Source organism: Pelobates fuscus, chromosome 1 (assembly GCF_036172605.1).
Source record: "Pelobates fuscus isolate aPelFus1 chromosome 1, aPelFus1.pri, whole genome shotgun sequence".
In the NCBI taxonomy this organism is placed as follows: Eukaryota; Metazoa; Chordata; class Amphibia; order Anura; family Pelobatidae; genus Pelobates; species Pelobates fuscus.
The window spans coordinates 259,445,303-259,459,450 of NC_086317.1; positions in this window are offsets into that span (position 1 = coordinate 259,445,303).

Below are 14,148 nucleotides of genomic sequence, written 5' to 3' on the forward strand. Positions count from 1 at the left end.
TAGTGTGTGTATAGGGGATCCAGAGTGTGTGTGTGTATATATATATATATATATATATTTTATATATATATATATATATATATATATATGTGTGTGTGTGTGTGTGTATGTTTGGAAGTATTGTGTATGTGTGTTGGGGAGGTTCTGTGTGTATGTGAGGGGTGCAGTATGTGTGTATGATGGATGCTGTGTATGATGTGTGTGAGGGTGCTGAGTGTGATGTGTGTGAGTCCTGAGTCCTGAGTGTGATAGTGCTGTGGATGATGTGTGTGAGTGCTGAGGGTAATGCGTGTGAGAGTGCCGAGTGTGATAGTGCTGAGTGTGATGTGCGTGAGTGCTGAGTGTGATGTGTGTGATAGTGCTGTGTATGATGTGTTTTGTGATAGTGCTGAGTGTGATGTGTTTTGTGATAGTGCTGAGTGTGATGTGTTTTGTGATAGTGCTGAGTGTGATGTGTGTGAGAGTGCTGAGTGTGATAGTGCTGTGGATGATGTGTGTGAGTGCTGAGTGTGCTGTGTGTGAAAGTGCTGTGATGGGTTTGAGAGTGCTGTGTGTGATGGGAGTGAGAGTGATGGGAGTGAGAGTGCTGTGTGTGCTGGGAGTGAGAGTGATGTGTGTGATGGGAGTGAGAGTGATGGGAGTGAGAGTGCTGTGTGTGATGGGAGTGAGAGTGATGGGAGTGAGAGTGCTGTGTGTGATGGGAGTTAGAGTGATGGGAGTGAGAGTGCTGTGTGTGATGGGAGTGAGAGTGCTGTGTGTGATGGGAGTGAGAGTGCTGTGTGTGATGGGAGTGAGTGATGGGAGTGATGGTGCTGTGTGTGATGGGAGTGAGAGTGCTGTGTGTGATGGGAGTGAGAGTGATGGGAGTGATAGTGCTGTGTGTAAATGTTAGAAGGGATTGAGTGTTGGGGGGGTAAAATAAAATGTAGCATTATGCCCCCCCTCCCTTCTTACCTGTAGCCTGGAAGGTGGGGGGGTACCGGCACGCTGGTGAGTGGGAGGGGGGGACCGGCACGCTGGTATCTTCCCTGGCGGTCCAGTGGGTGAGTGAACTCTAGCCTGCGAGGCTAGAGTTCACTCTCGTGAGATCCGGTCGTTGCCATGGCAACGCGCCGGATCTCGCGAGAGGAACCCGGCGGAGCTGCAAGATAGAGCTCCGCCGGGTCCTCTCCCTCCCTCCCCAGCCGCATGTCTCTCCAAGTGGGCCGGTGAGGGAGATCATTGATCTCCCCACCGGCCCTTCATGGCACACAGCGGGCCGGCATAGACCGGCAGGGGAGATCCTGGGACCTTCCCCTGCCGGCCTCGGCCCATGGCCACCGCGGCCCACCGGGCATTTGCCCGGTGTGCCCGATGGCCAGTCCGGGCCTGCATAAAGGGAATCAACACAGTAAAGGAGGAGAGTATATATAAAATAAGAAGAATTACCACAACAAGAGGACATAGTCTTAAATTAGAGGGACAAAGGTTTAAAAATATCAGGAATTATTACTTTATGGAGAGGGTAGTGGATGCATGGAATAGCCTTCCAGATGAAGTGGTAGAGTTTAACACAGTAAAGGAGTTTAAGCATACGTGGGATAGGCATAAGACTACCCTAACTATTAGATAAGGCCAGGGGCTAATGAAAGTATTTCGAAAATTGGGCAGACTAGATGGGCCAAATGGTTCTTATCTGCCGTCACATTCTGTGTTTCTAAAGTTACTTGTAATTTATTTTGCCATGCTGATAACGCTCTTGGTATTGCCCCTTGTTTTAGGGTTAGCATTATTCTATGAATCATCTTAATGATACCTACTTGAGGTTTATTATTAAAGATTTTGTTTAGATGATCATGTACTCTATTTTCATCCTCCCTATATAAGTGCACTCTAATATAGTTATTCATTCTTATCCAAGAATAATACTGAGGATTTGAAAGATCTAATTCTTTACATAATCTGTTAATGGACTTGACTTTGTCTCCTATTAGTAAATCTCTGATTTTGATTTTATATTTATCATGTGGAGTTTTTACCGCTATGTTTTGAATATTAGATTCTAGGCTTGCGAGAGAGGTGTTTTTAAAAAACATAATCATTTATTAGGAGTTTTTTCTTAAATCTTATCCAGCCATTAAAATTGTTGAAGTATTATATCTAGTTATTTTGTTAATCTCATTATGATGAGCCCACAAAATATTTTCTAAATTCTTGATTTTGAGTAATTAAGATTCTATCAAGTACCAATCTTCTTGTTTACAATTGTCTGCTTGAGTAACCATCATTACATTAGCATAGTTTTCCATTTTAGGAAGGCTAAACCCTCCTTGATGAACCATAGTATATAGTATGTTTCTACAGATTCTAGGTTTTTTCCCCAACCATATAAACCTTTCTGTAATTTTTTGAAAATAGTCACAATATTTTATAAGAATTTTAAGGGGAATCATACGTAAACGATATAACCACTTGGGGAATGCGTAAGCTTTTATTATATTCATCCTGCCAATCCACAAAGCAAAAAGATGTTTCCATTCTGCTAAATTCTTTTCATATTCCTTAATTAAAGCAAGATAATTAGTTTGCCAAATATTTTTGACATTGCCTGTTAAGATTATCCCCAAATATGTAGTCCCTGATTTATTCACTAAAAGCCCATGTTGTCTTTTAATTGTATGTATAGTTTCTTCTTCTATTGCTATTTACATAATTTCAGATTTGTTTTTATTTACTTTATAGTTAGACATGGAACTATATACATCTATCTCTTCAAACAAATAAGATAAAGATATTTCTGGGGAACTAAGAGTCACCAACACGTCATCTGCATACATGGTAATTTGCATACTATTGTGCCCTTATTATTTCTGTTGTTTTGTATAATATTAGCAAGTGGTTCCAGAGACATGATGTAAAGAATTGGAGCTAACAGGCATCCTTGTCTCATACCGTTCTTAATATACAGCCAATTTGAGCAGAATCCTTGACCTACCACTCTAGCAGATGGAGATGCGTAAAAGGCCATGACAGAGTCAATTAGACTGTCACCAAGGTTAAATGCTCTCATAGTTTCTTTTCCGCATCGATAGACAACACTAACATTGGTTGATGTTTTTGTTTTGTATATTCGATTAAGTGCAATATCTTCCTTATATTACTATTTAAATTTGGCGGGATCTCACAAACCCTGTTTGGTCCGCTCCAATTATCAGGGGCAGAATTATATTAATTCTCTCAGCCATTATAGCCGATTATCTATCTTGGTATCAGAGTTTATTAATGATATTGGTCTGTAGTTTGCTACCCTTGTGGGATCTTTATCTTGCTTCGGGATGGGCAGAATGGATGCTTGAAGCATCTCTTCTGGAAATCTTTTTGTTTGTTTTATTTCATTAAAAAGGTTAGTCATATTAGGAGACAATATATTGACTAGTTTCTTATATAATATATTAGACATTCCATCCGGTCCTGGGGATTTGTTTGTTTTTAAGTTTTTTATAGCCTTTTTGACTTTTTTAGTCAAAGCAGATAAACTTATATTGAATTCCCTTTTTAATTTTTCCAACTGGATATACAAGGTTTTTGTAGTTCTTTTTTCTTTGATATGCATCTAACTTAATTATTTGTCCTCTGATTACAGATTTATAGGTACACCATACATTTGTGAGGCTTGTATCTCCTGTCAAATTCTCGTTAAAAAAACAGATTCTTTAAATAATGTTTCAATATTTTCTTTCCTTCTTAATAGTTGTTCCTAGCAAACTTGACCCAGGGTAATCATTCTGACCAATCATCTTGAGTGCTATTTACAAAACAACGCAGATATAACTCTGACTGGTCAGCCCTCTCAGCCATGCTATTAGTTTGGGAATGGTAAGCAGAAGAAAAAGACAATTCAATGTCCAACTGTTTACTGAACGCCCTCCAAAACCGAGACACAAACTGAGAGCCCCTATCAGTCACAGTATTGTGAGGAATGCCATGCAGTCGGACAATCTCACGTATAAAGATAAGAACCAGGTCTTGAGAGGATGGCAATTTTTTTAAGTGGAATAAAATGAGCCATCTTGGAGAAATGGTCAACCACCATAAGGATGCTGGTATAGCCATTGGAACTAGGAATTTCAACGATGAAGTCCATTGACAAGTGGGACCATGGAACACTAGGTACAGGAAGTGGTTGCAAGAAACCACAAGGAAGCTTATGAGGGACCTTAGAAATAGCACAAACTGAACAAGCTTGCACATAGTCCTTCACATAGTTTTTAAGTGAATCCCACCAAAATGATCTCGTGATCGCAGATATGGATTGATTGATACCTGGGTGGCCAGCAGTCCCATTGTCATGGAACATCCTCAGCACATTCTTTCTTTCACCCAATGGAACAAACTATTTGCCCAGTAGTTTATTGCATGGTGCCTGAGACTGAGCCTCCATTATAGCACCAAGCAAGGGAGAAGACAGTGAAAGAACATTAGAAGCAATGATACATTCAGGAGGCACGATAGGGGATGTCTTGTGTTCCTGTAAAGACTCAGTATCAAACTGTCTAGACAAGGCATTAGCCTTCACATTTTTGGGACCAGGTCTGTAAGTTATAGGGAAGTTAAAGCAAGACAGAAACAAAGACCATCTAGCCTGTCTAGAAGATAGACATTTAGCATCCCCTATATAAGCCAAATTCTTATGGTCCGTAATGATCAAAAGGGGATCCTTGGAACTTTCCAAAAGATGTCGCTTTAAACGCTAGGACAATGGCCAACAATTTTCTGTTGCTCATATCATAATTGCGCTCAGCGGGAGACAACCTTCTGGAAAAGTAACCACAAGGATTCAAAGGGGGTGTCCTGACTCTCCCTTTGAGAAAGAACCACCTCTACCCCAGTTTTGGAGGCATCGACTTCCAATACGAAGGGATTGCTGGTGTCAGGGTGTCTCAGTATGTCGGCAGAAACAAACCTTTGTTTAAGAAGTTCAAAAGCCTCTCTAGCTTCCTTAGACCATACCATACTACTAGCCCCCTTACGTGTTATATTGGTGATGGGGGCTATTACAGAAGAAAACCCCTTGATAAATCTTCTGTAATCGTTCGCAAACCCAATAAATCTTTGGATGGCTTTTAGTCCGCTAGATACTGGCCACTGCATATCAGCCTCTAGTTTCTTAGGGTCCATCTGAAAACCAGAGGCAGAAATGTTATACCCCAAAAACTGTACTTCAGTCTGATCAAACAAGCATTTTTTCCAATTTACAATAAAGTTTGTTTTCCAATAAAGTCTGCAATACTTGTTTGACCTGTTTGTGGTGGGTTTGAAGGTCAGGGGAATAAATCCGGATATCATCCAAATAAACCAGGACAAATGAATAGATATAATCCCTGAGTACATCATTAATAAAATCCTGGAATACGACTGGTGCATTGCATAGCCCAAAAGGCATAACAAGGTACTCATAGTGCCCGCATCTAGTGTTAAATGCCGTTTTCCACTCATGATTTTCTTTATATCTTACCAAATTGTATGCACTCCTGAGATCCAGTTTGACTAGGCATTCTTAACAGTAAGCTTATTTAATGCTCTGTAGTCAATGCATGGACGTAATTCTCCATCTTTCTTTTCTACAAATAAGAAGCCTGCACCAGCAGGTGAGGATGATTTCCGTTTATGGCCCTTGTTTAGTGAGTCTTTGATATATACTTCCATTAGTTTACTCTCCTGTGGCGATAAGGCATATACTGCCTCTTTAGGTGGCATAGCGCCGGGTAAAAGATTTATGGAGCAGTCATATGACCTGTGAGGAGGTAAGATATTGGACTGACTCTTACTAAATACTTCCTGGACCTCCCGGTATTGTATGGGAACTTCGGGGGGTTGAGGTGTAGTAGTGGGTACTTTAATGGTACCCACTCTCTTGGTGAGGTGTAACATACACTTCCCATTACAATCCTTTCCCCATTCCAATATTTCCCCTATTAGCCCAGTCGATATGAGGGTAGTGCTTACTAAGCCAAGGGAAGCCTAATATGAGATGCAATAACTTGGAATATTATATTTTCCTTATGTAAGGCACCAATAGACATGTTAATGGGCAAGGTTTCATGGGTAATTAAGGGTTGAGAGCGTGGTCTCCCGTCAAAAGCCTCAACGGCCAGAGGTGATATTCTCTCCTTGATAGGTATAGCATTCTTTTTAACAAAATGAACATCGGGGGGCGTGTCCTGGAAGCCGAGCGCACCGGCCGCATGTGCTAGGAGCTCCGCTCAAGCTGGCTTCAAACAAGCAATTAACCCGGCGATAACGGCAAAACCCAGCGCCCACCGCGGACATGTCACAGCCTAAAAGCAAACGGGCGACGGAAAAAGCTGATAAAGCTAATTTCTTTGCGGCACGAGACGGTCACGGCAAAAACTGGCAGCCGCCGGACCAGGCCCAAGATGGCGCCGAAAGCGACCAGGAGGCTGTTACACACACCCCGGTAGGAGAACCCCCACTTACCCACAGCATGATGAAAGTCTTGCTTGAGGAAATGTCTGACAAACTCCTCCAGAAGCTAGACACTGCACTGAAAGACCTCAAGAAAGAGGTGCAAGATTTAGGACACAGAACGTCCCACACAGAAAACAAAATGGAGGACATCTTAGAATCTCACAATGCTCTGGCAGACAAAGTGGAGGGGCTAACTGCACAGGTACTGGCGCAGGACACCAAGATAGCAGACATGGAGGATCGCGCCCGCAGGAACAATCTGAGAATCAGAGGAATTCCTGAGACGGTAGGCACTGCTGACCTTACCGCACACACCACGGGCTTACTACGACACCTAGCTCCAGATCTGCCCGCAGATGTGCTCCTCCTGGACAGGATCCACCGCACAGCAAGGCCTACATTCCTACCACAAGATACCCCGAGAGATGTACTCGTGAGACTCCACTATTTCCATGCCAAGGAGGTTATCTTGGAGGCAAACAGAGCTGGAAAACCACTACCTGCTGAATACAAAAACCATAACATTTTTGCAGACATCTCAGCCTACACTCTGAAAAGAAGGAGAGACTTCAGACCAATTACGACGTCGCTGAGAGACCACAAACTGCCGTACAGATGGGGTTACCCCACCAAACTACTTGTTACCAGAGGAGGGAAAACGACGGCAATTGCTACTCCAGAAGAAGGAGAGCGAATACTAAAGTCATGGGACATTGATCCAGCGACAGTTCCACCCACAACAGGAGAAAGGTCCAAAATCGCCCCGGAGTGGAGAAACTCAAAAAAGAAATAAGAACGAGACACCATGGACTATAGGCCGCTACGGCCTCCAACACTCAGCTTAACAGACAGACTATGTGCAACCAGTTGGGTAATGTACCGTTTTGGCAATGGGGAGAAATATGTCAAATATAGCAGGGTGTGGGAAGAATCAGGACCTTAAGCGAGTACAGGTTATTTTGGGAATATGCGCCTCATTAAAGAGCTCTCCCAAATAAAATAGATGCTGTAAAGAAAGGCGCACTACAAGAGGGACACAGGGATATAGAGAGTAAGATCTGTACAAGTAGGGGTAAGAAAATCGGAAAAAAATAAAAAAAAGTAACAGGGTTGCATGAGGATGTATACCAATTCAGAAGCACTTGAGAGAGGGAGCTCCCACAGGACAAGAGGTTGATACCTCTACCCCCAAGGCACGACCACGCAGTGCCTAGCCATAAGTGTGGCATACATAGTAGTAGTTCAAGATTTTTTGTATTATATGTTTTTGGTTATTATATGTTATGTTTATTTTGTTAATGTGACTGCACTCATCATGGGGCATATGGGTGGCCCCACACCACTCCTCAAGGGTAACGAATGCACGCAATATGCTAAACACGACAGACACCCTCACACTCCACTAAGGGGAAGCTCATGCAAAACTCTGAGGAATACCCTGCTCAGCTTGACTCGGCTGGGGAGAGCAGGGATCCTCGCACAAATATAAACTCCAAAGAGTTACACACAACCTCGCACACGACAACCACCGTGAGGATATGTACATTTAACGTAAGGGGACTGAATATCCCTGCAAAGAGACACCTCCTCACTCGCGACCTCCGTACTGCCCGCACTGACGTCCTCTGCCTACAAGAGACACACTATCGCACAGGCGACTTTACCAACACACTACTTACGGAATTCCCACACCAGTTCCACTCCACTACCAATACGAAATCAAAAGGCGTTTCCATCCTGATAAGCAAAGAGATTAAATTCTCCCTACATAGCCAGGACATTGACTCCAATGGCAGATATGCCATAGTGTCTGGGGCGCTGAATGACATAGAGTATACAATCGTAAACATCTACTCGCCCAATACTAACCAGAGGAATTTTCTACATAAAATCCTCCACAAATTAGCAAACATACAACACGGCATCATGATACTATGCGGGGACTTCAATCACGTCCTAGACCCAAGAGTAGACACTACCCTATCCATACACAGCCGCAGACACCGTCCCTTGAAAAGACAAAGTAAGGCCATACAAAAACTCTTACACACACACCACTTTTACGACACCTGGAGACTCGCTCACCCTACCGAAAGACACTATACCCACTACTCCCCAGTACATAACTCATATTCCAGGATAGATCACCTTCTGATATCCGGCTCACACCTCAACCAAATACAGTCATGTGACATAGGCCAAATAACGTGGTCGGATCATGCACCGGTTACACTAGAGCTCAAGGATAGTTACGACTTCAGACACCGTAGCCCCTGGAAAATAAACGACTCATTACTGCGAGACAGGAGATTCACAGGGGAACTTAAAGCAGAGTTAAGGGATTACTTCGCGAACAACGACACAGGAGACATAGCTGCCACTACGGTATGGCAAGCCCATAAGGCAGTCATGAGAGGCCTATTGATAAGGAGAGCGGCGTATGTAAAGAAATCCACACAAACACAACTTAAGGCTTGGCAGAAAGAATTATACGATCTAAACACGCAAAACCAGATCTCACCAACAGACACAGCAAAACAACGCATAACCCACATATCGCGGCTCATACATCAACAAGCTATAGACCAAGTTAACAGGCATATGAACAAGCTAAACACAACGCACTACGTTCAAGGCAACAAGGCTAGCAAACTGTTAGCACTTCGCCTTAAAACCAGGCAGTCGAACCAAAAAATACACCACCTGATAGACCAGAACGGTAAAAAAGCCTCGACTCCGAAGGACATCAGTGATGTATTCGCCCGATACTACTCGGACCTATACAACCTTAAAGACAACACCTCCACCACACAACCGACCACACAGGGCATAGTAGACTACCTAGACAGGACACAAATCCCGTCGCTAACACAATCGCAACGGGACACACTCAGTAACCCGATCACGAATCAGGAAATGATAGACGCAATAAACTCACTACCAAACGGAAAGTCCCCGGGCCCAGACAGCCTCAACAACGCATACTATAAAGAATTTAGAGACACATTAGCGCCTCACCTAGTCAAAACCTTCAACGAGGCAATCGCTGCCCAGTCCCTCCCCAGGGAAATACTACTAGCACACATAGTAACGCTACCGAAACCAAACAAAACGCTGACAACACCGCAAAACTTTCGGCCCATATCACTTTTAAACACAGATGCTATATTACTCGCGAAAATATACGCCACGAGACTAGGATCGATAATACCACACATCATACACAACGACCAGGTGGGATTCGTGAAAGGGAGGCAGGGATCGGACAACACCAGAAAGGTCATAACTCTACTGCATAAAATACACACTCAGGACAGAGGGGGAATCTTGGTCTCCCTGGATGCAGAAAAGGCCTTTGACCGTCTGCACTGGGGATTCCTCCACAGGGTTCTGGAACGGTTCGGAGTACCAGAGGAGGTAGCGGCAGTGATAAAAGCCTTGTACAGCGCGCCGTCAGCGCAAGTACTGAACTCCGGATTTCTATCGGAGCCCTTTAAGCTCACAAACGGGACCAGGCAAGGGTGCCCCTTGTCCCCGATACTGTATGTGCTTGCACTAGAACCCCTGGCGATAAACATTAGAGCGAACACTTCCATACATGGGGTGAGAGTGGGGAACAACGAATATAAGGCCAACCTATTCGCGGACGACATCTTGCTCACACTCACACAACCCCAGGTGTCACTACCAAATCTGCTGCATGAGATCCGCCTATATGGAGATCAGTCGTACTATAAGCTGAATGTCGCAAAGACGCAGGCAATGGGGGTGGGGATACCGGGACATGTCACTACACAATTAAAAGCCACGTTCCCGCTAGACTGGAGGGACGATTATCTCACTTTCCTAGGCCTCAAGATCACAAAGACGATAGCTGGACTCCACGAACACAACTACGGGAAACTCAGGAGGGACATAATAGATACCCTGCAAACATGGGAAGGCAAATACCTGTCTTGGGTGGGAAGGATAGCAGCCATCAAAATGATGGTGATGCCTAAAATACAGTATTTATTACTCACGTTGCAGATCCCACTCCCCAAAATCTTCCTACAAAAACTACAACAAACCCTAAATAGATTCGTCTGGGCGAACCGCAAAATCAGAGTAGCAGAAAAAATACTGCGCAAACCAGTGACAGAAGGGGGTTTGGGACTACCAGATGTAGGCGCATACTACAGAGCGACCCTACTAGCCACAATGGTGCAAGCACACAAAGCAGTCGACAGGCCGCAGTGGGTAGACATCGAATCGACGGGGGCATGCCAAAAAGGGTTACACCACTTATTCTGGATACCCCACCACATACGCCCACTGCCAAAAGAGGTTCCCGAAACTACCTCACTACTATTGAGAACATGGGACACAACCAAACGCCTTGTAGGCTACGATAAACAGTGGTCACTAGCGACCCCGATTCAGAGCATACATATAGCCAACCCCACATTCAATTATAAACCATGGGAAAAAGGGGGATGCACGATAGTCAAACACCTGTACCAAAATGGCACATTAATGCAATTCCCGGACTTACAGAGCAGGTATGACCTACCGCCCCAATCACTGTTTTCATTTCTCCAACTTAAGTCGCTCCTAGAACATGATACAGGGGTAATCACACCAAAGAAAGCACAGGGTATTGAACGGATGTGGATGTGATGTGGGATATGCTATGGGATATGCAATGGGAAAGAGATGGCAAAACAGACGCACCAAATGGATGTAAAAACGATCAGATGTTAAGTAACCTACATCCCACCCCTATTTCTGTTCTGCACCCTTAATTATCTCTGGACATAAAACCGGTAATATTGTGAACTAAAAGAAAAAGAAAGTGTATTACAAATAAGCCGCAAGCATATGTTGGCACTGTGTGAGACTGTAAATGTAATTGTAAACGCTATGAATCCGTAACTGTAATTTTACGCTTATACATTAATGACTTATTGATATTCTCCCCTTCCCCACTTTCCTTTCTGTACCCTAAAACGAATAAAAATTGTCAAATTGAAAAAACAAAAAACAAAATGAACATCAATAACATTTCCTGCTGCACCTGAGTCCATCAGGGCCTGGCATGAAAAGTTATTTTTGTCAACTATGATCGTAATATCAAGGAGAAATCTATTTATGTTATTCCCAGAAGACGTATCCATTACACCTAAGACCTGTCCCCTTAAGGTTCTTAAGGTCCGGTAGTTTTCCGGACTTATGGGACAAGTACTCCTCATATGTCCTTTTTACCACAGTATATGCATAGACCCTCTCTTCTCCTGTCTGCCTCAGACAGTCTAGTGACCCCCAACTGCATAGGTTCGGGTTCGGACTGTATAGAGAGGTCAGGAACAACCGGTCTGGAGAAATGAGGTGCTAATGGCAAAGCCATACGTCTGGTTCTGAGTCTATTATAAATTAGCATAATAAACATAATAAACTCATTGAGTTTTTTGGGTAGTTCGTTGGCAGCAATCTCATCCAACATAGTTTCAGATAATCCCTTCCTAAATGCTGAGATTAATCTGCTGTTAGTCCAGTCTACCTCGGAAGCTAAGGTGCAAAATTCTATGGCATACTCCGAGATAGACCGGTTCCCTTGTCTAATATGCATTAGGGCAGTGGAGGCGTCATCCTCGCTGCCTAATGGTACAAACGTAAGTTTAAATTCCGCAAGGAATTCCTGGTAATTGTGTGCAATGCTCCTACTACATAACGGATTGGCCCAAGTTGGTTCATAAGGTAACCAATTTTAGCTCTGTCAGTGGGAAAAGATCCCGGTGAGGCCTTAAAATGATACTTAATTTGGTTAATGAATCCCCGGCATTCTTGAATATTACCATCGAAATTCAAGGGAGGAGATAGGGAGATAGTAGGTACCTTATGTACTACAGGAGGTACATTGGGAAGAGGGGACACAGTTGGAGAAGCCGCAGGTTGCAGATGCGCTGTTCGAGTAAGAAGCGTTCTGAAAGCCTGGGCAAACTGATCCATACGGTGATCATTCTCCACTAGCTTTCTCTCGCAAGCAGCTATGTGCTGACACAATTCTACAGGATCTATGGCCATGTCAGGATTACTAGTTGATCCAGCACATAGAATTGTGTCACACAGATGACTATTAGGTAACGTATTACCGGGCCTTAGAATGGCTGGACTTAACGTACCAAAGAGTAGTCAGGATACTTGCCGAGGTCAGGGGATACAGAAAGAGACACAATGATAAGGGAAAGACAGAAGTCAGGGATACCAGAATACAGGGAAGTCAAAATCAAAGCCAAAGTAAAAAAACAGAAGAAACTTTAATCAGGAACGTGCTCTCGGACAACCACTAGGGAAACCACGACAGGGCACTGAGCAGGATGAGAACTGGGCCTAAATACCCCTCCTCTGGATCTGATAGGCTGTAATTGGCCTTTGACCCCAAAGGCAGTTACCAGGTTCCCATTTGCATAATTGCTGCTCAGCACAAACCCTCCTTTGGATTTGATTGCTGCTCGGCACAACTTTTCCTTTCAGAACAGTAAATGTCATTAATCACATTTTTATATGCGGATTAATACGTGACAGGAACACTTCCTGAAAGAAAATAATCTTGAAAGATTAAAAACAGAGGTTCACTTATTTCTAGACTTGGTTCCTTAAGTACTCGTGGATGAATACAATCAGGCCCTGGAGCTTTGTTTATATTAACTTTATATAGTTGCTGCAGCACCTTGTCTTGAGTTAACCAATTACAATTTTTCTGCAAGTTAATAATAATAATAATAATATAATATACACATACATACATACATACACACACACTTAAATATTTATTTAATTCATTCTTAACTTTTTTTTCATTTTTCCACCATTAGGAGGTTAGGGTGACTGCCTGACAGCCCAGGCAGTCCCCCTGCTGGCAGTTATATGACCACCTATTGCGAAAAATGGAACAATGGCACCTCAGTGGGGATATTGTACAAATATATTCGGGGCCAATACAAACCATTGTGTGGAAATCTATTTATAAACAGGACTATACATAAGGATACCCCCACAACAAATTCTAACCAAGCAAAATATGGTAAAAATATACCTATTAGTGGAGCGCTATAGGGATACAACCTGTGCAGGGGTTTCTTTTCTTAACCCACAATTTTAGTAGTAAAATGAATGTCAAAATACATAAAGGAGAAAATAAAAAATAAAAAATAGTGTAGATGGTCTAGAAGTCACAATAAATTATAGAAAAGGCTAAAAACCACTCACATTTAGTGGAGCATATAAAATATTGGCTGCGTGAGATCAACTTTTGTGTTTTTATGACAGCATTACCCCATGTTTGGAGGAGGAGGAATGCTGCCTATGACCCCAAGAACACAATCCCCACCGTCAAACATGGAGGTGGAAACATTATGCTTTGGGGGTGCTTTTCTGCTAAGGGGAAAGGACAACTGCACCGCATCAAAATGACGATGGACAGGCCATGTACTGTCAAATCTCGGGTGAGAACATCCTTCCCTCAGCCAGGGCATTAAAAATGGGTCCTTGATGGGTATTGCTGCATGACAATGACCCAAAACACACAGCCAAGGCAACAAAGGAGTGGCTTAAGAAGAAGCACATTAAGGTCCTGGAGTGGACTAGCCAGTCTCCAGGCCTTAATCCCATAGAAATTCTGTGAAGGGAGCTGAAGGTTCG